Source organism: Vulpes vulpes, chromosome 15 (assembly GCF_048418805.1).
Source record: "Vulpes vulpes isolate BD-2025 chromosome 15, VulVul3, whole genome shotgun sequence".
NCBI lineage: Eukaryota > Metazoa > Chordata > Mammalia > Carnivora > Canidae > Vulpes > Vulpes vulpes.
In genome coordinates, this window is record NC_132794.1 from 84,919,076 (window position 1) to 84,945,794 (window position 26,719).

Genomic DNA, 26,719 nt, shown 5'->3' on the forward strand with positions numbered 1-26,719 from the left:
TGGGGAAACTGATGCTCAAGGCATCACACAGATAATGTAAGAGCTATGATTTAAACCCAAGACTATTTGAACCAAAGTTCTTGGAATGACCACTGAACATACAGCTTGCTTTTGAGGTTCTCACCCAATTTCAGTTTCCTGTTTCTAGTTTACAAACAACAAAACCTACACATTGAAGACCAAACCAGAGCTTTCCAGAAAATCCTAAGAAATTCCTGAGCATGTGTAGCTTCTGCCTATGATGAGTCAATGGGCAGGCGCTGAACCCAGAGCAGCTCATGAGAGGGGCATGACAGCCTGCAGAGCTGCCCAGCTGGAGCAGGGCTCCCAAAGGCATTGCAGCCTCATTATGGCACCCCCATCTCCACCCTCTAACTGACTTGAACTTTTCTTTCCCTTCTCCTTCAGTTTATTTGGCATTCTCTGGGTCCTTAATCCAGTCATTTGGGTGGTAAAAAAAAAAAAAAAAAAAAAAAAGGTGGAAATGAGCTTTCTGCAATGTTGATTTTTCTTTCAAATTCATGGCAATGTGGTGTCCCCAGGAATGGTTATTTTCTTCCCTTTCTCCCTAGCGTGAATTCTCAAGTAAGTAGCAAATGATTTCAAATGCATGCCGACTACAGTGGACAGCTGCCAGGAGAGAAGTGAAAATAAACTGGTGACAGGAAGTGTCACAGTTCACGGAAAGGGCAGTGAGGATATAGTGGAGCAAGCCCATGACACTTCTGAGTCCACATGCTGAAAGACTTACCCGAACGGGCTGGGCAGCCACAAATCTCCTAGTAATTCATTAAGTAAAGGGAAACGCTCCCAGAAACATTTCTCTCCTCTCCTAACACCCTTTGTCTTTTAATTTCCAAACTCTGGGTTCATTCCTATGTCAAGCAAGCCTGGGTGAGTCTCTCTAAACAACTCCTTCATTCGTGATGGAACACACTGCAGCCGACTAATGCTTTGACTCTAAGTGTTTTAACAGGCTGAGGAGGTTTCCAAGCTTTAGGATCACAAGATGGATATATGATCAGTGTGAACTACAAAATAGCATCAAAAACAGCATGAAGGATGGTGGAAACAAAAGGGAATCGTGTGGAACTTCACCCAAGAAAGGGATTACAAAGTTAGAAGGAAAGTTACAGGGATAAAAAAAAAATTGTATTAAAAGTTAGTCACAAGATAAAGTAAGATGACAGAGTTTAGGTCAAACATACCAATCATATCAATAAATGTAAATGGGCTTAAATTTCTCATATAAAAGAATTTCAGCTTTGCTAACAAAGCAAAATCTAACATTCTGCTATACACAAGAGATATGCCTAAAACAAGAGGTCCTGAGGTTAAAAATAAAAAGATAGACAGAAATACTAACTGCAAATTAAAACCCCAAAGTAGAGTTGCAGTCTTGATGTCTGACAAGATGAAATTTGAACCACAAAGCATTACAGAGACAAAGAAGGAGATACAAGATGCTAGAGGCAGCAATTCAAAGGAAGGTCCATCAATTGTTAATATTTATGCAACTAACAACTGGAGATGCAGGGATGCAGGGGACATAAAAGCCCATTTAATTTAGGTGATTTAAATACATCTCTCTCATCCCAGAAAGATCAAGTAATCAGTAAAGATATCAGAGATTGAAACTCATAACCAGTGAGGTAGCTCTTATAGATCTGTGTGGAAATCTGAACCTCAGTAGAAGAAAGAACAGCCTCTTCTCAAGTGACCATACCTTGGGCCACAAAGGAAAAAACCTCAGTAAATTCCAAAGAACAGAAAGAATACTCTTTGATTACAATACAATCAAAACTAATAATTATTAGCAAACAGAATAGCAAAGACCACTTCATCAGAAAATTAAGGAAAATATAAAAATCATGCTAGTAAACAGCTCTTGGTCTGAGGTAGAAGTATCACATGCAATTATTGGGAATAATGATAATGAAAATACAAATAATCAGCTCTATGGTATTCAGGTAAAGAGTTAATAGAGGGAATAGTTTAGCATTAAATACCTATATCAACACAAATGAAAAGAAATGAATCAAGCACCCCACTCAAAAAGTTAGAAAAGAACAACAAAGTAAGACAAAAGGATGCAGAAGAAAGGAATCAATAAAGGTAAAACAAAAATTAATGAGTTAGAATATAGAAAAAGAGAATAAGCCTAGGATTGACACAATCAATACAATATACAAACCACCAGCTAAACTATTTTAAAAATTAATGATATCATGGCCACTAAATTAGAAATGGTAGCAGTGCGTAGATGGGGAAAACCATCAAAGCAGAGGAAATCTATAATAAAAACATGAGACTTTTAAAAAATTCTGTGCAAAAATATTTGAAAAACTCGATGAAATGGATAATTTGCTAGAAAAAATACAACTTATGTTAGGTAATCCCAGGAGAGACAGAGTCTTAACAGACCAGTTACCATAGAAGAAATAGAAAAAATAGTTCAAGAGTTTCCTTACAAAAAAGCACCAGGACCAAATGGTTTCACGGGAAACTACCAAACCTTTAAAGATCAGGTAATACCAATGCTACTTAAGAGCAAAGAAAAAGAAGAACTCCAGATAATTTAAGCATTTGTGAGACTGATAGCTATAGTGGCTGAAAGAATGTAAAATATGCTCATATCCATCAGTTGATAATATAGATGCCAACTAGTAATGATACTAAAACAAAATAAGAGCAACAAAACTTACTTATCACCTTTGGAGGATATTAGGATATTTATTTTGAAAGCTAGCCATTAAAGGGAAAGAATCAAGCATTTATCTTTCTTTTCCTATATAGACTGTATATTGTGATGAAGGTAAGTTTCTTCTTACCAAAACATTCCAGCTGAAAAATACAAAGTATTTATAGGTTTAGAATATCACGATTTTGTAACCTCCAACAAAATTCGTGGATCTGGGCTATACTCATCAAAGGCTGCTCACTTCTTAAAAGGTCAGATCAAGAGACATTACACGTTTTCTAGTGGAAGTCCACTGCACCATCCATAGTACATTCTTGGCACAAAATCAAACCTGAATCTGACCAAGCCTCTATAACTACTAATTTACAAGGAACACACGGTTCAAAGGAACATGTGAAGTAATACCACAGGGATGCAATCAGCAAAACCCAAACTATGGAGACTCTACAGGACAAATGACTCAATTTCCTAAACAAACAAATTGCAAGGGGAAGAAGAGATGGTAAGGGAATCTATAGATTAAAAGATATTGAAGAAACATTAACCAATCCAACATGTGGATGTAATTTGGATCCTGATTCACGTGACAACTGAGGGAGATTTGGCCACTGACTGGTAATATAAGGATATTAAATATTTATTGTTAGTTTTTAAAGGTGTGATATTGGTACTTCAACTTTAAAAAAAGAGTTCATCTATTTCAGAGATACATTCTGAAATGTTTAAAATGAAATTATATCATGTGCTATTTGCTCTAAGAGATTGAAGGTGGAAGGGGAGAGAATTATATGAGGCTTTAAATAAAATAAGATGGGCTAGGAGCTGGTATTTAAGAAAACTGAGTGGACATGGAGTTTCACTATACTATTCTTTATACTTTTGTGTGTGTTTGAAATTTCCCAAAGTTAAAAAGGTTTTTGCTGTTGTTTTTAATTAGTCACCATTCTGGTTGATTGTTATATTTCTCTTATATGTTTCCCTTTTTTCCAAAATTTTCACAATGATAGTGATTTACTTTAAATAATGGGAAGAATGCTTTCTGGCAAAGAATAAAACTAAAGTTTAGTCCCTGCCTGATTTCTTAGTAGCTCACTGTGCAGTTTGATAACACCTGTTGTTTGTTGAGTTTATTATGTGGCAGGTATAGTTCAAGTATGTATGTGGATTAAGTTATTTATTCTTAAGTACATTCTTATTTTCCGTCAGAGATGAGGAAATGGAAACCCAGAGACTTTAAGTAATTTACTCAAGATAATATAGCTCGAGGACACCTGGCTGGCTCAATCAGAAAAGCATATGACTCTTAATCTCTGGGTCATGGGTTTGAGTCCCATGTTCGGCGTAGAGATTACTAAAAATAAACAACAAACTTAAAAACAAAACAGATGATACAGAGAGAGATAGAGGTGGGATTTGAACTCAGGCTGTCTGGGTCCAGGTCTTACTTTGTAAACTGTGATTTTATCCTTGCCTTGTGACTTCATTAATTGCTTAGTAAAATGTTGGCATCCCCACTTTGCTTCTCCTCCCCTAGGAACTGCCCGTGTGTGTTCTGTGAACTATCACACCAAGAATCTGGCTCATTTGCGGCATTGTGGGTGACCTTGGGCACCAAATCACTTCATTCTCTGAGCTTCAATTTTATCACTTGTAAAATGAGGAGGTTGAACTATCTGATGCTGACTCTTGCTGCTTACCAGCTGTGTAGTCTTAGAGAAGTTGCATAAGCTGAGCCGGATCCCCCATTGCTGGAAAGGGGAACATCATTCCTGCCTTCTACGATGGTCAAGAAGAAGAGGAGCCATGTATGAAAAGTGTGGAGCATGATACCTGGCACAATAATAATGATACCGATGACTGCCATTCTACCCTTCCTAAGAGTCCCTGAGTCTGGAAGAGTCGGAAAGAAGGGCCCAGGGAGATCCTGAGACCTTGCCCAGGGAGATCCTACTGGGCCTTGCAAGGGCATGCTGGTGACTTTCTCTATTGAGAGGATTCCACACTAGCACAGACACAAAATAAAGAGGGGTGCAGGTCCTTGAGCTGAAAGGGAAACTAAAAATTGTGCAAGTGCCATTTATTAAATCCCTACCAGCCTCTACATGCTTTACAAATATTCCCACATTCAGGTTTAGATTAGCCTAGCAGGGCAGATATTAATGGTATCCCTGTTGCCAGCGAGTGAGTAGGAGTTACTGAAAACCATACTTTTTCTCCTTTATCATCTTGCTCTGGTTATTCTTAATTAGGGTTTTTTTTTTTTTTTAAATCATGTGTGCATAGGGTCTTACTATTGTACTTAGCATGAAGATGCCTAAATCAACAAATAGGATTTTTTCCTATTACTTTCCAAAAAAGTAGAAAGAAAAGACAATCCACTGGCAAATCTACTACCTAGCATTCAGAGACAATGATGAGCATTTTCTTCTAGTCATTTTTTACTTTGTAGGTTTTTCTTATGTAACTAAGATTAGATAAATAGGTTTTTAAAACCTAAAATCATTGAAATAATAAAATTGCCTCAGATTATAAGGATTTCAGATTGTGAGGACCTCAGATTAGGGATTATCAAGGTTGGTCCATCTCAGGGCATCTCAACTGTGGGTGGTTTTGCCCCCCAAGAGACATTTGGCAACATCTGGTGCCCCACCCTGCAATTTATACCCCAAAGTCCAAGTGCCCAATGTGATAGGGTTAAAGGTGGGACTTTAGGGTTGCGCTTGGGTCATGGGGTGGAGCTCACATGAATGGTATTAGTGCCCTTATAGAGGCCCCAGAGAGCTTCTGCTGCATGAGGACACAGCAAGAAGGTGCCAGCTATGAATAGGAAGAGGACCCTTCCTGGAACATGACCTTGCTGGTGCCATGATCTTGGACTTCCCAGCCTCTCCCAGAACTGTGAGAAATCAATTTCTGTATTTTATAAGCTACCTACCCAGTCTGTGGTATTTTGTTACAGCAGTCTGAACAGACTGACATCTGGGGACATTTTTGGTTGTCCCAACTTGGGGAGTGGGGCTAATGGCATTTAGTGGATGAGAGAGAGGCTGCTGCACGGCTGAACATTGTGCAGTGCATAGGCAGCCCCACAACAAAGAATTATCCTGCCCAAATGTCAGTAGTGCCAGGACTGAGAGACCTGGCCTATCTGAGTCCTTGAGTACACTGGTCTGTCTGTTCAAAACAGGTGGCTTGTTCTGCTCATCTCTGTGGCAGCACCCCAAAAGGTGGAGGATTCAGCCTGACAAGTCCTAAGCGAAAGCTGGCAGTTTTGACTACATCTCTGAGGGGGTCAGGATCCTTGTTCCTGGGGCTGGCCTTCAGCACATAAACCTCTCAATGACGCTTCTCCAGCCAGGCAGCACTGCTGCCCCCTTCATGGCTCCTTTGTCAGGGTCTGTAGTGAGCCCAGAGCACTGGTAGAGAAGCTGGCAGGACCATTCCCGCTAATCATGAGAGCCTGGCTGTGACGGGGCAGAGGCCAGAGACACAGTGGAAACCAGAAAGATCTAAACAGCCAGCCAGAGGGTCCTGAGTCTATCCACATAGCTGCCAGGGCTAACTTCTACCTCCATGCTCCCCCCCCGCCCCCCCATTCCCCCCCCCCCCCCCCCCCCCCCCGCCCACAGGAGCTGGGTCAGGAGCAGGTGACTAGGGAATGGGAGGTTAGGAGGAGACTTTGCCCCCATGTGTTTGCTTTCTGGGGCTGCCATAAATAACCAAGTACCACAAATGGAGTGGCTTATGCAATGCAGTTTATTGTCTCATATTCTGGAGGCTAGAAGTCTGTAATCAAGGTGTCCGGAGGCTATGCTATCTCTGAAGGTGCTAAGGGAAGATCTGGTCTAAGCCTCTCTCCTGGCTTCTGGCCATTCCTTGGCTTGGGGCCGCAGAACTCCAGTCTTCACGTGTGTACAGTCCTGTCTCCGAATTTCCCCTTTTTGTAAGGTCACCAATCATATTGGATTAAGGACCCTCTCAGTATGACCTCAGCTATTTATATCTGCAATGACCCTATTTCCCAATAAGGTCACATTTGGAGGAACTGGGGTTCGGACTTCAACAGATGAATTGAGATGGGGATACGATTCAACCCATAACAGACCCCATGGGTTGGAAAGTGGTTTCGATGTCTATAGTGAAGCAGGAGGATGTGAATCATGCTGACTGCTTGTGGATGCTCACAGATTCTCATTGGCAATGGAGTACTTCCTGTGTGGATGTCTATCCGCTGGGGGGTCCCCGTCTTGTTCTGCTCCTGGAGGAGCTAGGGATGAGGGGGCCACTCAGAAGCTCAGCGTAACCATGGCAGACTTAGGCAAGAGGACATGTCAGGCCCGTGATGGTGGGGGTTTAGTCCATGGCCAGAAAGTCATGTGACCAAAGCCAACATGGAGAAAAGAACAAAAAGGAAGGAAGGAGGTTGGAGATTGGGGTGGGTGTGAGATGTGGACAAAGACAGATAGTTTTACCCTAAAGAACTCTGCAGTAGGAGTCCTAGGGGCGGGAGCAGTTTTGCACATACTGGTCAGATAGATTGGGATTTCCCAAAGTGGATCCTGTGGAATACCTGTTCTAGAGGATATTAAATAGATAGTACATGATAAAAAGATTTCATGGCAAAATAAGTTTGGGGAGCAATATTAACCTGCATTTTATTTCCAAAAGCAAGATTTTAGAAAATGTAATATACTCACATGGACTGTGCATCATTAGGAAAAGTAAATAGTAATCAGCATTCATCAACTTGATTGGACCAGAGAGACTTTTTTCTCAGGAAAATCTTGCAGGATGCATTCTAAAAAATGTTGAACTAAGTGATGGATGAGCCCATGGTGAACAAAACCACAGATCTGATGGATGCAATTAGGAAAATTCCTAATTTATATTATTACCATCCTATATTCTTCCTTTCCTAAAATTTCCCTCTGATAGTGTATTGGATTTCCTTTGTTTATAAAACATTTCTTTTCTTTTCTTTTTTTTTATAAAACATTTCTTTTTTTTAAATAAATTTATTTTTTATTGGTGTTCAATTTACCAACATACAGAATAACACCCAGTGATCATCCCTTCAAGTGCCCCCCTCAGTGCCCGTCACCCATTCCCCACCCCCCGCCCTCCTCCCCTTCCACCACCCCAAGTTCGTTTCCCAGAGTTAGGAGTCTTTATGTTCTGTCTCCCTTTCTGATATTTCCCACACATTTCTTCTCCCTTCCCTTATATTCCCTTTCACTATTATTTATAGTCCCCAAATGAATGAGAACATATAATGTCTGTCCTTCTCTGATTGACTTACTTCACTCAGCATAATACCCTCCAGTTCCATCCACGTTGAAGCAAATGGTGGGTATATAAAACATTTCTTAATGCTGATACCATTTCTTGGGAATGACTGATAAAATTCTCAACATTGATTATACAACCATTAGCAAAGTCATTTTACATGATGCCACCATCTTTTTTTTTAAGGTTTATTTATTTATTCTAGGGAGAGAGAGAGTGTGAGTGAGCAGGGGAAGGGGTATAGGAAGAGGGAGAGAGAAACTCCTTGAGCAGACTCCCCACTGAGTGCAGAGCCTGACATGCAGCTGAATCCCAGGATCCCAACACAATGACCTGAGCCCAAACCAAGAGTTAGCCATGTAACCAACTGAGCCACCATCTTTTGACATATTTCATGTCTCCCAACTCCAGTCTTCCCCACAGGGGGCCCTTCACAAAGTGTTTGCCAGCTCTCAGCCATCTGCTTAAATCGATGAGGAATGGAGAGTAGTCATCTTATGATCCTTGAAAAGTCTACAGGCTGCCTGAGTGAGGCGAAGAATACCTAACAGACTTAGGGCCTGAGGTTCATTTCCTTTTTACACTCAGCCTAAAGTAAGTCATTCACTTGGATTCCCCATAAAATAAATCTAGAGACAGGTGTTTTCTCTGGGAGGTGACCCCAGGAAGCCCAAATGAAGACGTGTGGGGGAAGTGAGACAGACAAATGAGAAAAGCCAGTGGTGGGGACATTAAAGAGAGGGTTCTTGTGAGAAACAGAGACTACATCTTGCTGGGGAACTTCTGGGAAACCATATGGAGCACCATCTCAGAATTGTGGCATCAGTGGATTGGATGACTGGAGCATTTGCATACCTACTCACCTCCCCCCAATTGGCTGAAGTTTGGCCCCTGAAATGGGTTGAAGAGTTTTCCCCCAAAATTCATGTTCTTCCCAGATCCTCAGAATGTGGCCTTATTTGGAAATAAGGTTGTTGCTGATATCATTATTAAGGTGAGGTCCTATGCAGTAGGGTGGGCCCTTAATGTAGTATGTCTGGTATTCTTAGAAGAAGGGGAGAAGAGCCACAAAGACACACAGAGGGAAGATGGCCATGTGAGGACAGAGAGAGAATTAGGTATGCTGCCACAGACCAAGGAATCTCCAGGATTGCTGGCAACCACCAGAAGCTAGGAGGAGGCAGGGAAAGATCCTTCCTATTTTATTTGTAAAACGGATATGAGATCCTACTTTGGAGAGAAGTTGTATGAGTTCACTTTTATAAAGTATCCATCATGGTGCCAGGCACATGACACCACTCACTAACCATCACCTACTATTATTGGGTATTATAGAAAGGGTGCAGGCTTTGGAGTCAAACAGACTTGAATTTGAATTTCAGCTTTATAGCTGCATGACACTAGGCAAGTTATTTAACTTATTTGAGTTTCATTTTTCCATGAAGATAACAACTCTATGTGTGAAAACCCTACTGGTTTTAAGTTTTCTCCAAGCTCTAAGATGCATGAAAGGATCATCCTGCAAGTGTCTTTGAGGGCTTCTCCTCACTCAGGCCTGTGAGGTTCCAGGCAGTATCTCTGAAATCCAGAAACTATCCCTGCGTCCACCATCTACCGTCCACCGTCCACCGTAGAATGCAGAGCCTGAAGCAGATGTGTCCTCTTGACCTTGCTTTCTGATGCTAATATCTTACCTGCCTTCTACCCCGGCCCCCACCATCCTGCATCTGACTTTGTACTAAAGCCCAAATCCCTGATGTGACACGTAGAGTCTGGGCTGCAGCCCTGGGCAGCTGCCCAGCGGGCATTCCTTTGAGTGAGGAGAGGAAGCTCAGACGCCTGCCCGTGCCTTTGCGTCTGAGCTGGAAACGTTGGCAACAGTTCCCTGGAAAGGAGCTGGAAACTGTTTCCGTGGGCGAGGTGGGTCGGCCCCTATTCTGGCTTCTTGGCATGCACACAGTGAGGTGGTGGGGGAGGTGTTGATAGAATGACATTGGCTTGGGCTCCTTTCCATTCCCTGTCACTCTCAACTAGCAGTGTGTCCAGTGCTCCAGGGGGAAGGTGAACAGAGAGCAGGATCCCCCCAAGCCCCCCACACACTGGGCCCCCTGGTGTACCCCCATGCACTGTCGACTGTCTGGTGTGGTAGCCGCCAGCCACGTGCTGCTAGGTTCCACTTGAAATGTGGCTAGTGCCACTGAAGACTGAACCCTTACATTTCATTTACTTTTAATTAAAAAACAGATGCTTGATTCAGGTATTGGAAACATTTAAAAATATGTTTGGAACAGCTTAGGTATGTGGATCATACCTTTTACTTTTACAAGTGTACATTTTTATGAAATCTAAAAACAGATTAAGTATTTCCGATGAAAATTTAGCATCTGAATGGAGATAGCCTGAAAATGTAAAATACACGCCACATTTTGGGGATTTAGTGTGAGAAAGGAATGTAAAATAAATCAGTATAATTATTTAAATATTGATTACTGGATAGATGCTAATCATTTGGATATATTGGGTTAAATAAAAAATACCTATGAAAATATTTTTACCTACTTTCTGGACTTTTTTAGCCAGGGGAAAAAACTAGGAAATTTTAAATTATGTATATAGCTTGCGTGATATTTCTGTTGAACGCTGATGCTCTAGGTGCATAGAAGCATAAAACATTAAGTCTGTTAGGGCCCTTGGGCAAGGTCAGAGCATCCTCATTTTCAAGGTGAGGAATCTGACACTTTGGGAGTTTAAATGGCCTTCCCAAGAACTGGAACCCAGATTTCTTTTCTCCTGGCCAAGAGTGCACAGAAGCTGGGATTCTGAATAAAGTAGGTTGTATAAAATGAAGTAATGGCTTGGAAATACATGGTTCAGGGCACCTGGATGGCTCAGTTGGTTAAGCGTCAGTCTTCAGCTTGGGTCAGGGTTCTGGGATGAAGCCCCATATGGGGCTCCCTGCTCAGCATAGAGCCTGCTTCTCCCTCTCCCTCTGCTCCTCCCCACTGCTCTCTCTTTCAAATAAATAAATCAAATCTTAAAAAATAAGGAAGTGCATGGTTAGAATAACCTGACAACAATATCAATAAGGTGTTTCACATGTGAAATGGTATTTGTTATTATTTTTGCCCTGCTCTGTGGAGCTTAATGGAACCAGAAAGTGTCCCATGAGTGGCAGATTTTTCTTTTTCCCCAGACATCTACCTCATTCTAGAACCTGGATACCTAGGACTCTGTCCAGGAGCCAGATGCCTGCTCTTATAAGGAATATTCTCCTCTTCACAGGGGTGATGTAGGACTCAAGCTCAGGGCTGAGAGGCCATCCTATTGCTTCAGACTGAGTATCTCCTCTGATTCTTTGTCCCTCTCCCTTTCTTCCTTTCCATCTAACCCCCCCGCCTCCACACACACACACAGAGTCTTTTGAGGGTCAAAGACAAATTTATTGGAAGGTGGGAATCCCTGTCAAAGTCTAGCCCGGGTCCCCACCTGACACTCTGTAACTAGAGACAGGGATATGGTCCCTACCAGCCATCCTAGCCCTACCTACTGCATTTGGGTGTAAATGTTGCCAAAACAGAGACCATCAATGTGATTCTGGGTGGGAAGAGAGAGTGGCTGTGAATGTGCTTACAGAGAGGGGTGGGGACATTGGTTGTCTGGTCTGAGGGTCATTGCATGTTTGACTTTGATTATTCATTGGGTTGTGTGTATGGCCATATCCCTGGGGATGTGGTTGTGTGTTTGAGAGTGTGACATGAGTGTGGTATGGTAGTGGCAGGTGGGGATGGTCCATCTCAGTCCATGGGTGAGTGAGGTGATGTTGAATGAGTCCTTGCAGACCTATGGGGAATTTAGGAGGTTGAGACTATAGAGTGAGGTCTAGTGTCTCCCTAGGTGAATGTGGCTCTGGGTAGTTGTGGGTGTGACTGTGTGCCTGCTGGTTCTGTGGTGTTCTGTGACCTTTCTATATCAGAATTCAGAGGATTTCCTGTTGGCACCAAAGCATTCCAAGCAATTGCAGTATGGTCACTGTTATCTAGATCTTCCCTGTCCTCCCATTTCTCTTCCCTCTCCTCCTTCCCCTCCCTTTCTTCTCTCTCCTTCCTCCCTCCATTCTTTTCCTGTCTGTATTTCATCTCTAGCTTACAGAGCTCTTGCTTTGTGCCAAGTACTGTGTTGGGATTGTTACTTGTTTTTTCTCCCCATAAACTAACCCCTCAGAGTGCTATGGTGACTGATGTCCTCTTTAGCAGCTTCATTGTGCAAGCTTCCTTGTGGCAAGCATTAGGTCTTGCTTGGCTCTTTGTCTCCCTCATAAGTCATTGTTGATGATGACATGCCATAGTTTCTCCTCTCCAAGGACAAGGGGTATGTGGAAAAGGGGTGGGGGCTGCTGTGGCTGAGTGGGGACAGGGCAGACGGGGAATTTGAGCCTGATGACCTATGTCTCCTGTTTGCTCTCCTGTAGGCTAATCACAGGCCCTGAGGATGTCACGCCAGGTCTGCAGGGTCTCATAATGATCTGTGCCATATGTAGTCTGGATGGGCCCCAAGGCTTTGGGGCATAACTTGGTTGTCTTCGTCACCAGCCTTTCCTTCTGGCATAGGCCTGGGCAGCCTGGCTGCCTGCAGGCTCTCACATGGGTCTCAGGATCTACCTGCAGGGTCTGGCTCCAGAGAAAATCACAGGACCTGGCAGAGGCACCTTCCTCTCTTAGGGCCGGCAGCCATGGGACCATTTCTTTTCCCACGGGCTGGGCTGTGGTTTAGCCCATTTTCACCCTGGCACTGGCTCCCATGGAAGGGGCTTCCAGGTGCACATGGGTCTCAGAACTTAGTGGTGACTGCCATATGACACACTGAACCCTGGCTGTCCCTGCCCTCCCAGGCTGGGCCCAGCTGGGCTCAGTGTCTATACCCAGGACCTCCTTGGCACAGCTGCTGCAGTGCTCACAAATGGGTTTGAAAAGCAAGAGGAATTGCTGTCTTCAAAAAAGAATTCTTTTGCAAACCTAGAAGCCCAGCCCCCAACTGCTTCACTTTTTTGTGCAACTCCATTTTCATACAGCAAATTGGAGAGAGATAAGGGAATGTCATGGAATTTGAAAAGTCCAAGAGACACAGGGCACCTTGGAGGACCCTGGGAAATCTGCGATGCCACCCTAACCCCAGCGTGAACTCCTTTGTGAACTGTTTCTGAACCTCTCTGGGCCTCAGGTTTTCAAATTTGTCAAATGAGAACATCCTCTTAATCACTGTATAGAGCTGTTCTGTAGGGGAAATGAACTAAGCAATGTGAAACAAAAGAACAGTGCAAAAGAAAAAAAGAGAGGAAGAAGACAAATGGTTATTTGGCACTTACTGTATACCAGGAACTTCATAGAGTGCATCTCATTCTGGAGCCAGGCTCTGGAGACTGACCAGCTCCCTGATTTCCACTAATGTCCTCTGTCTCTTTCCTGAGCCCTGGGCATGGGCTCAGTGATTCCCAAGGAGGTGCTCTTACCATCCTGCAAGCACTTGTGCTGAAGTATTATTAATAGTGCGTAGACAATTCCTAGGGGTCAGGAGTCCTGGTCCCTGCTGCTCCCTGTGTAATTTGGGCAGGTCACCCAAACCCTCTGGGCTTTCTGGTCACAAGCATGTCCCTGACTCTGCATGGCCCCCTAGACACCTCTAAGGGTTCCTAAAGCCTTAGTGTAAAATGAGATGCCTTAACTTGACATTCATTATCTGAATGAATATATTCTGGTTATATTCAGAATATAGCGATATTCTGGCTTCAGTGTGCATTTTCCATCCTTAAATTCCTCCTCCCTGCCACAGATCCCTTTTGTGTTTCCAAGGCACTGAGCTTTCCCCCTGCACACTCTCCAATCACCTTCTGTGAATGGAATATGCCTAGGATGCTCAGAGCAGTGCCTGCTACAGAACAAGTGCTCTGAAAGGCAGCTTTGATCATTTCTGTCTGGAATGCCCACTACTTGTTTTCAGTACTGCTTCATCCACAAGGCATAACTCATCCAGTGCCCAAGCCCAAAATATTTTTTTTTAATTTTTTATTTATTTATGATAGTCACAGAGAGATAGAGAGAGAGGCAGAGACACAGGCAGAGGGAGAAGCAGGTTCCATGCACCGGGAGCCCGACGTGGGATTCGATCCCGGGTCTCCAGGATCGCGCCCTGGGCCAAAGGCAGGCGCCAAACCGCTGCGCCACCCAGGGATCCCCCAAGCCCAAAATATTAAAGCACATTCAAACAATCAAACAAATCTAGAGTGCAAGACACTCTACGAGATTTAATTGGCTTGGGTTCTTCCAAGATGTCAGTGGCAGGACAGACAAGAAAGAAAAAGTTGGGGAAAAGTGGTTCTAGGTTTCTGGAGACACTCTAGGCTGTGCTCCACTAGACTGACGACCAAATGCAACATGTTGATCCTTGAATGGTTCCTGGCCTTAAAAAAAAAGTAGATATAAAGAATATTATTGAGACAATTAGAAAATTTTGATTATGGTCTGTGTAGTAGTCTGCTAGGGCTGCCATAATAAAATACCGCGGACTGGGTGGCTTAACAACAGACATTTATTTTCCACAGTTCTGGAAGCTAGAAGTCCAGGACTGAGGTGTCTGCAGATTTGGATTTTTTCTTCTTGGCTTGCAGATGGCTTCTTTTTCACTGTGTCCTCACATGGCCTTTCCTCTGTATGCACACATCTGTGTCCTAATCTCTTATAAGAATATGCTCCTATTGGAGTAGGGCCCACGCATGTGACGTCATCTTACCTTAACTCTCTCTATTTATGTTTGGCCCTGTCTCCACATAATAGTCACCTTTGAGGTCCTGGGGTATTAGGACTTTAATATGTGAATTGTAGGGAGATACAGTTAGGCTCAGAATAGTGATGCTACTAATTTTAAACTTGGTGAGTGGGACAAGACATTGTGGTTATTTAGAATATCTTTGTTCTTAGAATATATATGCTGAAATGTTTATTGGTAAAGAGTCATGATATCTACAACTTTCTCTTCAATGGTGCAGCAAAAAAAACAAAAAACAAAAACAAAACCACGTATGTAGAGAGAGCAAATGTTTAGACAAAAGGTTAGCAATTGGTGAATCTAGATAAAGGGTATGAGGTATTCCTTCTAATATTCTTGTAACTTTTCTATAAGTTTGAAAATTTCAAAACAAAAACCTGGGAGGAAGGAATCTTATTTCATCTTCAAGGTCTTAGGACTACAAAATATGATGTCTATTTCCTCTGTTATGTGTTCGGAGTGGCTGTTCTTTCCCTCTTAGGGCTTATTAAGACTTTTTGTTTTGTATTTGTGTTTTGTTTATTTATTTGACTTTGTCTGTCTGTCTGGGCTTCACAAAGGCAGGCATTGGCCTGTTTGACTCATGTCTGTACCTCAGCATTCTGCACAAAGCCTGGCACTCATTAATATTGATGAATGAATGAATGAATGAATGAATGAATGAATGAACATGGATGGGGCTGAACAGACACAGACCAGAAATGTGAATGGGGAGGTGAGAAGGAGGCTTAGATCCCATGTCTGTTTTTTTAAAATTTTTTAAAAGACTTTATTTATTGTGATCCCTGGGTGGCGCAGCGGTTTGACGTCTGCCTTTGGCCCAGGGCGCGATCCTGGAGACCCGGGATCGAATCCCACGTCGGGCTCCCGGTGCATGGAGCCTGCTTCTCCCTCTGCCTGTGTCTCTGCCTCTCTCTCTCTCTCTCTCTGTGACTATCATAAATAAATAAAAATTTTAAAAAAAAGACTTTATTTATTTATTCATAGAGACACACATAGAGACAGAGGGAGGCAGAGACACAGGCAGAGGGAGAAGCAGGCTCCATACAGAGAGCCTGACGTGGGACTCGATCCAGGGTCTCCAGGATCACGCCCTGGGCTGCAGGCGGCACTAAACCGCTGCGCGACCGGGGCTGCCCAGATCCCACGTCTTAAGGTTAATGAGCCTGAGGTCATCCTTGCTCTCCTGTCTGCTGTCCCTCTTTTTCCCACTTTATGTCTCCTCTGATTCTTCCTTCTTCTCTCTCTCTTCCCCATTCTCACTTTCTTTCCCTTCTGTTTGTTGCTCTGGATTCTGGGTGCGATGCCTTCCTCCTCCCCAGCCTGCCTGGGCTGTCACCTTGTGGTGGGCTCCCTGGAAACTGCAGGATCCCAGGGAAGGGGTGGGTCAGGTAGCTGGGCCAGGAGACTTGGGTGAGCACACAGCCAAGGGACATCTCAGAGCCAGTCCTAACCTTTCATTTTCTGAGAAGGAAATCTCCTTTGCTCATAATTCCTCTTCTGCAAAAGTCAGAGATTCTCCTCCCAAGAGTACATGAGCGTTCCCTCCAGGCATAGACCGAAATCCTCTGTCCTGTGATGCTTCTGACCAAGCAGTGGCTCAAGGAGACCCAGTGGGCTGGGAGGCTGTGCTGTCCCAGGAGGCCTCGGATTGCAGTAGACTGAGGCTGACCAGGTGTGCTTAGGTCCCTGGAGCTTAGGGAAGCAAAGCAACCTAGGTCTTTGCATTGCCTCTTCTTCATTTCACAGCTGTAGCCTTGGGCAATCAGTTGACCCCCACCTGGACCTCAGTTTCCCCATTCCGGAAATGAAGCAGTTGGATCGGATGAGGGACTGAAGTTGGCAGTGATGCTGATGGAGGAGCTGTCACCTTTTGACAGAATGTTAAATAGTGTGTGTGTGTGTGTGTGTGTGTGTGTGTGTGTGTGTAGGAGGACTTTTTGGTTCCAGAGCATCCGTAGCTCCCATGGGATTTTCAGAGAAGCCTCTAACCACCCCCGCCCCTTTCCTTTTGCCCAGCACTGTCACCCTCTCAGTCTGAAAGGTCTCTGTTTCAGCTTCTAAGGTCTGACCTTTGATACCTAGAGGAGAGAGCTGCCATAGACCATCTGGCAGCCAGTGCACTGCCGATGCTCAGATTCAGATCATCCTCACTGGCCAGACCACCAGCCCCGCTGTAGTTCTGCATTTGTGTGGTGAATAGGGTGCCTTTTTAAAAAGTGAATGAAGGCTCTGTCTGGGTCTGTGGTTTCTTTAGGAGTCACCATTAAGTCACTGCTTATGGCTTGATGGCCCCAGTGCTTCCAAGACAAGATGAGGAGATTCTTCTTAAGCCCGCTTGAAGGTGGTAATAGACTCACTCCAGCTGGAAGGAACTGCAGACATACTTCAGGACATACATAATTCCACAGTGAATGTACTCTCTCCTCTCCATCCTGCAGCCTGGATGGTAGCACCAGCCTTCACCACCCCACTTCACCTGCTGTCCTCCCACAGCAGCCAGGAAATGCTTTTAAATCTACAAATCAGGGATGCCTGGGTGGCTCAGCGGTTGAGCATCTGCCTTCGGCCCAGGGCATGATCCTTGGAATCCCGGGATCGAGCCCCGCATCGGGCTCCCTGAATGGAGCCTGCTTCTCCCTCTGCCTGTGTCTCTGCCTCTCTCTCTGTGTGTGTCTTTCATGAATAAATAAATAAAATCTTAAAAAGAAATCTACAAATTAGCCCGGATCACACCACTCCCTCTTAAAACCCTGCCATGGTCTTCTAAATCCTCTCTTCTCCTGACATTTTGGATAAAACCCAAATTGCTTTTTCTTACCACTCAACCCTCAGCTCAGAAATCACTTCCTCAAAGAGGCCTTCCCTGACCATCCCATCTAATAAGTACCCCACACTTGCCTGCCATGATTTTTTATCCCAACAATTTGAGGTATGTATTTGCCTGCTCCCTGCTTTCTTGTCTGTCTCCCCCACTGGACTGTAAACCACACGAGGGCAGAGCCTTTGTGAGTCTGCTTCATGGCTTAACTCCTGTGACCAGTAGGGATGTGGGAGGTAATCATAAACTTTTGTGAGTAAATGAATGGTAATTAACTGTCTTGTGCCTTTCCCTGCCCCAGCAATTTTAGCAGTGAGCAAACTGGAGCCCAGGGTGAAGGGCAGGGAGTAGAATGAGCTGTTTAAGTTCACCCCACACTGTCAACTTGGACTAGAACCCCTCTACTGCCTCTCTGTCCCTGCGCTGTCCTGCTAGGGAAATCTCAGGCTCACAAGGATGCCTAATGCCCTCAAGGCGCTCTAAACTGTGAGTGACTTTTGGATGTTCCCACCACCTCAAGGAGACATGATCTGATGTCACATTCCAAGCCCTTGACTTCCCTCTGAACTTGAACCTTTTAGACAAAAGAGGTAAGAGAACAAAACCACTGGATGTCAACATCTAACTTCCTGCCAAATGCCACACGGAATTCAGGTCCGATCTACTTACTCCACCAAATAAGATGATTTTAAAGTCCCTAAAATCTTTTCAAATTAGCTTTTATCAAAATAATACTTGAACACAGTTTAAAAAGTAAAATAATGCTAACAAGGTTATAACTGAAAAAAAAAAAACACACCGTTAGTCTTGTTTAATGCTGAGCCAAGTGGTGTACTATTATGACATCTATTTTCTTGTATAAATTTTTAGTTTCCTGGGGCTAATTACTGCTCATTTCTTTTCATTGTTTAGATTTCTTTGAACCTTTGGCTCAGTCTCCCCATATCCTCCAGTGTACCAACAGTGCTGCTTAGAACAGTTTTTCCCATTAGTAAACCTCTCAGCTTGTCTCCCAGTTTCATATTTTTCCAGAGTGGTGCTTCTGGAGGCTTCCTTCTTCTGATTCCTCTCTAGGACTCGTGGTTCTCTAGACCTTCTGACCAGGGTGCAGGGAGCCAAGAAAGCTCAGAGAGTAGTGACAGCTGCATCTCCACTCCACCTTGAGTCTTGGTCCATATACCATGTCTGGCCATCGTCTCTTGTCTTCATGAAAGAACGATGCTAGCATTTCACTCTGTATCAAAGAACAAGCATAGGTTGGATAGAGGAAGTGTAATGTTCTATTTGCCTGGGTCCTACCAAAGCTGTGACTTCATGCTGTGATTGAGTGGAATATCTTACGCAGAATTGTGTGAGATGTTGGCTGGTTGTTGCTGAAGTAAATTTTATGGTGCCCCTTGAATTTACTCAGGCCCTCAAGCTTTATGGTAACTCAAAAGATTAATTAGGAAGAAACAGAATTTTCCAAGTATCCACCAAACGTTCATTCAGAGCCACCTTTGTAAGAGGTCAATGTCATAATTTGAAAGGAGACCAAGGAACTCCCATCCCTGAATGTCAACTCTGCTTAGAAAAGACTGTCTGACTTTCCACCATTATTGCTTTAGCCTCTACTACCTAAGGATCTGTGGTTGAAACTCAACGTTTCTCTTGGAGGGATCACATTTTAAACCATGTGTGGGTTTTTACTTTGAGGGAGGTGGGATATATATTAACTCCTTTCCAGACGGCAGGTAGTACAGAGGAACAGAGTAGAGAATGCTCCCACAGGGCTATAGGCCTCCACTGCCCTCATGATGGGCCCCCCCATGAGCAGGCTGGCCAGCGAGAACAGTGTGATGGAGTGTGATGGAGCAGTGTGATGGAGGGTGGGGGAAGTACTTCTGCAGGAATGGTGGACCCTCAACAGATCTTCATCCCTCACCCAGGATTCTCACTCCTAAGTCAGATATGCAATTTTCTGGCTTCCTTCTGTGCCGTGACAGCATAAAGCAGACAGAGAAGGATGGACTCAGGGGCACCTGGGTGGCTCAGTCAGGTGGCTAAGCATCCACCTCTTAATCTCAGCTCAGTTCTTGATCTCAGGGTCATGAGTTTAAGCCCCGCATTGGGCTCCACACGGCTCTTCTCCTTCTTCCCTGCCCATGGCCTGGCCCCCCTGGAAGGGAAGATCCCTAGTTGGAGCTGACTCACACCTGGAAAACTAGGAAGAAAGTCTTACAAGGACGCCAGCACCCCCCTGTGGCACCCTGATAGCACAGGCATCTGCCCTGCTGCCTGCCTCTGTGGCTGGAGTCTCTCCAGTTCTCTTCAGCCACCAGAGCTGACTGCTGGCTGTGGTTCTCCCAACTGTCGGAATTAGCCCGGACAGGAGGGCCAGTCCTCCAACTCAAACTTACCTCCTCTGTAAAGAGGAGAATTCAGGGAAGGTTCATTCAAGATTAGTGCAGTTTGGGTTTTGTGGGACACGACATAGCCTTGGCTCGATGTTGGTGCCATCTTCCCTGTCTCTGTTTTCCTCTCTCTCCCCCTCTTTCCTTCAGTCCCTTCCCTGTCTCCCTCGTTTCTCTGTCTCTCATGTTCTCCATTCATAGCTTTTCTTTCCCCAGTCAAGGAAGCTTCAGAACAATAAGACAAACCTCAATGCTGAAAGGTCTGTGCTGGGGAACTTGGTGTTAGCTCTGCAAATGTGTGCATGTTCATTTTCTGATAACTTCATGTCCTGTGGAGGAGGAAGAGTCTTGGGCCATTATTCCTATAAGGATGCAGACTCCGTTGGCCTCTCTGACCCCCTCCCCTCCATGACTGAATGCAGTAGTGTGCTCTGAATTAGCACCATGTGTCTCTGCCCTCCAGGTTCTGTCTGTGACTATAACATTGAGCTTTTCTTAATATTTATTAAAAGCTTAGTTAAACCTAACTGTAAATCAGAGTGACAATATAACCATGCAGAGGAAAACAAAGAACCCATCCAAGGAACTTAGGAACACAGTACTCTTACTGAACACACTTGGTGGGATGTAGGCCAAGGATTACTGAACTGCAGAAAACTTCCCCTTAACTTAGGCAGTTTGTGGTCAGTAGAGATTGTAGTGAAGTAATTCCCAAGCTATTTTGAGTATATTGTAGTAAATGAGTGAATAGACTGGTATTTGGGGGAGTTAGGATTTTATTGTTGGAGAAAGGACATATGACTGTGGAATGGGGGAAGGAAAGGAAGTACTTTTCATGTTAGATTAGAATTGCAAGAAATAGTACATTAAAAATAGATGTGTATTTCCTAGTTTTGTTCACTCCAAAGGCCTGGAAGCAATGACACCCCAGTGGCAATGAGCTTGAAGGCTACCAGAACTCCTTGGAGAAATGGCTAATTCCAGGGCTAGAGAAGGGAAACTATAAGGTGGATCTGGGATGCCTTGTCATGCCAGTAAGTACTCCAAGTAAGGAAGCGTTCAAACCGTCAAAAGACATAGGAGCCATCTTGAAGGAGCTCGTATTGGTTAAGTTTGGGTCAATTGGAACATCAAAAAGAATAGTGAAATCATAGATAATAACATCAAACAAAAGATCAGTGCGTCCATTGAGTTATTCTAATAATAATAATAATTTTAAAAGTGTGGGGTGAGATGGGAAAGCTCTTTATTGAATAATGCCATCAAAAAATGTAAAAGGAATAATAAAATTAGGAAATGATCATTTTCCAATCACCATTCAATAACTGAAGGAAGTAAAGGCTCATCAGTGGGTGCTCAACTACTGGATGAAACCATTAGGGTATAGGATGTTCACAGTCTCAAAATATCATCCTGTAAATGTCCACTTAATAGAGGAAAAAAAGTACCTTTGTGTCAAATGATCAAACTTATCTAAAATGAGACAAACAGACCACACGTGTCTTCTGATATAAGGCCATAAGGTGATCTCTAGTATTTTTGCCAAACATTTAACTTGAACCTAATCATGAAGAAACAATCAAATTTGGGAAGAAATCCAAATTTGAAGGCCATTCTGCAAAAACTTGCCTGAATGCTTAAAAAAAAAGTCACTATCATGGAAGACAGGAAAAGCTGTTCTCACAACTAAATGCAATGTGTAATTGTAGGTGGGATCATTAATATATTTTAAAAATTATAAAAGACATTCAGGGGATAATTTGGGAACTCTGAATACGGGTCCTACATTAGATAATCGTACTGTATTGATATGAAATTTCCAGAGTGTGATGGTTATATTGTGTTGATGTAGCACACCATTCATATTCTTTGGAAATAAATGCAGAAGTACTTTGCTGTGAAGTATTGTGATGCCTGCAATGTCCTCCCAAATGACATGAAAGGGGAGAAAGGTATGTATATGAAGAGAATGAAGGAAGAAAGGAGACAATCCGGCACAGATATGATAAAATGTTAACTGAGTTTTCTAGATAAAGAGTATATAGATGTGTGTTGAATTATTTTCTCCACCTTTACTATAGATTTGAGAATTTTCAGAGTAGGAAGTTTGGGGGGAAAGCAAGCTTACGCTACAAATGCATGGAGTCCTGCTTGACACAGTCCACTTGATCCAGCTGAGCTCATATTTGAGGCTTGGTCATCATTGTCACCTTGGACAGGCATACTTTCTGGGAAGAGAAAAAAAAAAAAGGAATTGAACCTTCCAGGAGATCAGTTCCCTCAGATGGACTCATCTCACCTGCCTGAGACCTAGTGGGGGGAGGAGTCTTGCCCCAGGTGACTGAGTCCAGCCTCTGCCCTGCAATGGCTATTTCTGAGGAAATTTAAAATGTTTGAAACTCTAAAACAAATTCCCATAGATGAGCTCTCCATTAGCCAGAGTGCTGCATCCCCAGCAGGGAATATTCCAGAATTCAAAGCTAAGATCCACGGTAGTATGTCCTAAACCCACCTCCTCCTCATAATCACCTGAGGGCTTGTTAAATCACTGACTTCTGGGTTCTACCCTCCGTGTTCCTGACACAATCTGAAGGGTGCCCCAGAATCTGTATTTTTAGGAAAATGCCGAGGTGCCTCGAATCTGAAAATGGGAGTTGAAATCTCAGCACAGGTGAGCTTTGAGGAACTTTCCTACTATAGGTGTATCTCTACCTAAAAATAGAGAATAAAAGTAGAGACACACTTAAGAAACTTCTCCTTGATCAATCTGATCATCTGACGGTAAAAATTTCTTCTGATTTAAAGTCTGCACTGTAATACTCCCTACATTGGAGTGAATGAAATACACAGTGTAGGTCTTAAAGTTGGAAAGGTACATTCAGATGTCGCAGATGCTGAGTGTTTGGATCAGGAATGTGGTCTGGGTGACTTCCAGGCACAGCCGGCCTGTGCCAGGCTGGCAGGTTCTCAGCAGGACCCAGCGCCTGTCGCCCCTGGCTTCTGAGAGCTTTGTCTCTGCCATGTGGGAAGGAAACTGTCTAGGTCTAGAAATACAGCAAAGCACTGAATATATCTTGAAAGTGAGCAGTCTGGAACCAGGGATGATTAACACTAAAAGAAATGAGAGATTGTCCTGTTCCCTTCTTTGAGCACATTAGAGCTGAGAGAGCTGAGGTCCCAGCTCTGTCACATGGCTGGGAAGTGTCAGAGATGGGTCTCTAACATGGCTCAGAGTCCAGGGGGCTGCAGGGCACCCCAACAGCCTCTACAGCTCATCCCAGGTTGCTCCAACCCCCTCCTCCATTTTTAGGTGTAAGAAGATAGTAGAAGTCAAGCATTGGGTGAAGTGGAAAATACTGAGAGGGCTAACTCAGAACATTTAGGCCAGTTTTTCTGTGGGAAAAATATGCCTAATAAGTCATGCAATTTCCCCTCTTTTATTTCTTCTTTGGAGTTTTCCCTACAAATTGACACTTTTAGTGTCTGGTTGTCCTTAAAGACAGCCTTGTGATAATGGGGATGGTTTCTTTTGCTATCAGGTTTTGCCTGATTTGAGTGAACTAAAAACTTTTAGTTTAAGGAAAAAAAAAAAAAAGAAAGAAACGCATCTGGAAAATCCTTTAAAATTGTTACCTTATAACTCAATTTAAAAATGGATATTTAAAATTAATCAATCAATTATTTATGTGCTAGGTATTAGGAATAGCAATATAGCAATGAGCAAACTGAAAATCTAAAAGACCTTCCCTGTTGGAAATTATAATTTAGTAGATAAGATATTAGAGGTGAATCCATGTAGTTAATGTAGTTAACTGTCTAAATAAGTATAACTTTAAATGTCAACCATCAAACACAGTCATATGAAAACAATGTTCTATTTAATATGTATTTTTGTTCTTAAACAAGACTGTGGAATTATAAGATACTAGATAAAATTATTGTGTATATTTGCATGTCTGTGTTGCTTTTTAAAAGCTAAAAACACTCTCTGTGTCTGTCATGAATAAATAAATAAAATGTTTTTTTAAAATTAAATAGATAAAAAATAAAAGCTTAAAACAAACAGAAAAAAATGGACTAAGTCTTAAGTGTCTTAGCAATTTCATTTCTCTTAAATGAGGCTTCCAGCATTTAAACAGATTAGGAGTGTTTGCTTTGGGCCAAACTGGTGGGGCAGTAGACACTTGTCCTTAGAATTTGGGGGATTCTACCCAGAATCCTTTTGGTTTCCAAGAACATAGACCTACTTGAATATGTTCCAGAAAAAGGGACTTAGTTATGAGAACTCAAAAGGAAAACACAACAAAATCTATGGTAAAGAGCCCAACACAGTCACATTTCACTGAGACTAGGATAGGAAACCCCAGAACCATTAGGAAGAGGGGCTTGTCTCTGCAAGGGTCTGTGTCTGTCTCTCTTTGTCTCTAATGGCTTCTTGGCTTTTCTCAGCACATATACCCTCCCTTCCATCTCTCTTTAGCTTTCCTGTGTGGTTTCAGTTTCTCCTTTCTCCCAAATCTCTCCTTGCACATACCATAATGCCTAGCCCTGTGTCCATTCTCCTGGCTTTTCAAACGATAGTGTCACCACCACAGCCACCTGGCAATTTCCTTTGGAGACTCTTAGTTTAAATTCTCTAGAGCGGAACCTTATTCTCTTGAGCTCAGCCATACAAGGTATAGCTGGTTTATGGATGGGTGCTGACTGGTTCATGGGCAGTCATGGACAGAACCATGGTTCATGGTCCTCTCATTGGGCCAGATGTCATTCTTGGTCCTGTTAGTCATGGCCAATGTCAGATGGTATAGAAATGACTGTGAGGGCTATCTTGGAGCCTGTCAAGGCCTGCTGGGAACAGGACTTCTAAAATGACAAATATGTTTAGAAGGCTGTGATCCAAGGCCATTTTTGCTGGCTATAATGGCGGGGGCAGGGGGGCTGTCTCTGGAACCGGAGGGAGAGCACAGGTCTTCTTAAAACTGGAAGTGTTTATGCTTGAGATGAAGCTGAATTCTGTCTAGGTAAGAGATGGGCTTATGTTTACAACATAGAGAACAACACAGTGACTCCTGGTGGCAGACCAAACAAAACCAGAGTAATCTGGGGAAAGTAACTTGTACTCATGGAAACAGTGGCATGGTTCATGCCAAATTCCAAAGCAACCTTCCTGCTAAAGCCATTGGCCACAGGATCCGTATGATGCTGTACCCTTCAAGGATTTAAACTTAGTGAAAACTAAATAAATAAAAGTGTAGGTTTATGCTCTGGTATTTTTGTTAAAAAGAAAGAGAAATGACTGTTGAGGACAGTAGCACTTGTAAATGAGGCAGATTCAGCCAGAAGGCAACTTTTGGGAATGGGCACTCTGAAACCGTTTCAGTACTGCGGCAGTATTCCTTCTTACATCAGAATCTTTGAGGACACCCATGGTTATTTACAAACATAATTTTCAGACTGAACATCTTTTGGAACATCAGTCAGTGGAAGTTTATTGGCAGATTTCTGTTTAGAATGGGATTATGATCGGGATTCATGAAGAGCCGACAGGTTTGGTTTAATCCTTCTAGAGAAGGTGGCTGGGGCCATAGAAAAACTTAAGAAGCCCACAGTTAAGCCCAGAGTGTTCTTGTCAGAGAGACGTTAGTTGAGAATTATGTCCTGGAAGCCCAAGTGGCTTTCTAAGGAGATGGAACACTTAGTATTGCAGGAAAACCAGGAAAGCCAATTGAAAGGCTGCTGAGCATTTGATTAGGCGGCGTCCCAGGTGACAGGTTTCATAAAGCCTATAACTGACAAGGCCTGTGCTGGCTGTGAAGGGGGGTGAACAAGGAGTTGAGGGTCCAAACTTTGGGATCAGAGAGGAATTTCTGGAACTGCATGATTTGGGTAAGCCTCAGTTTCCTCATCTGTAACATGCAGCTAATATCTAGTTCTCAGGGTTGTTAGGGGGCTAATATCATGTTATCTGTAAAGTAGAAATGTTCACTATTATTATACAATTCTTATTATCAGAATATTTGTCCATGACCATTGATAAAACACATCACCACGCAATATTTCATTTGGCTTTTGCCATTCGGAAGCGCATTTTCTGGCCACAGCAATGAGCAGAAGTTAAGACAGAAGGAAAACGCTTCCAATACTTCCTTCGAAGTTACCTCTTCTTTTTGGAATTCACTTTAATCCAGGCTCAAATCTTCTGTGCTGGAGTTGAGGAAGACAAGACTCGAATAAAAGTTCGCATTAGAGTTCTGAATCTCTGATATAGATTTTTTTCTTATGAGAAATGTTTTGGTGGAAGGACAGGGATGAGGGGGAGGAAGACATAAGCCTAAAGGAAACAAGTGAATGGAAAGAAGTCAGGGGAACACAGACAAGTCCCCACCCTGCCTTAAGATCAGCGTGGCCTAAGCATTTCTCAGAAGGCACTCAGTTACATTCTAGGACCTCTCTCAGAAATTTATAATGTAAACTAGTTCAGAAAAGTTCTGCAGTCAAGAAAATGCTCTTGTTGCTGTTAGGCCAGCATTCCCGAGTTCATTGCCCACAGAGTTCCTTTTTATTTTTTAACTTTTAAAGATTTTTATTTATTTATTTGAGAGAGAGAGCACAAGCAGGGTGAGGGGCAGAGGGAGAGGGAGAAGCAGATTGCTCAGTGAACGGGGAGCCGGATGTGGAGCTTGATCCCAGAATCCTGGG

At 43.3% G+C, this 26,719-nt stretch overlaps 1 pseudogene; it reads left to right on the top strand.

Annotated features, from left to right (window-relative positions):
• The first annotated feature begins 24,897 nt into the window (after nucleotides 1-24,897).
• Nucleotides 24,898-25,243, top strand: LOC140595789 (large ribosomal subunit protein eL33 pseudogene; annotated as a pseudogene).
• The last annotated feature ends 1,476 nt before the right edge of the window (nucleotides 25,244-26,719 follow it).